Raw genomic sequence first — 381 nt, forward strand, 5'->3', positions numbered from 1 at the left:
TTATAAACTAAATCACAGTCATTTTTATTTTGTGCTATATCTTTTATCTGCTTTATCTTTTATATTGTTCTGTATGCGTATTTTTTTGAATTTATTAAAAAAATGTTTAGGTATTATTTCCGTAAAATAGATTGGCAGCGATATTACAGAGACTGTGTTTCGCCACAACTTGTTGTACAAGTAAAGCGGTATGGATTAACTTCGAAGCAAATTTTTCTATCATTCGTTTAATATCATATCGTGTTGCTCTTAATGAATTCCTCAAAATAATCTTACGATTTTCACATATAGAATCGTTAAGATCTTCGTTCCTGGATAAATGTAGTGAATGTAGTTGTTAGATTCTCTTTACTCATATTTGCATTATAATAACATTGATAA

This window comes from Teleopsis dalmanni, chromosome X (assembly GCF_002237135.1).
Source record: "Teleopsis dalmanni isolate 2A chromosome X, ASM223713v2, whole genome shotgun sequence".
NCBI classification, from domain to species: domain Eukaryota; kingdom Metazoa; phylum Arthropoda; class Insecta; order Diptera; family Diopsidae; genus Teleopsis; species Teleopsis dalmanni.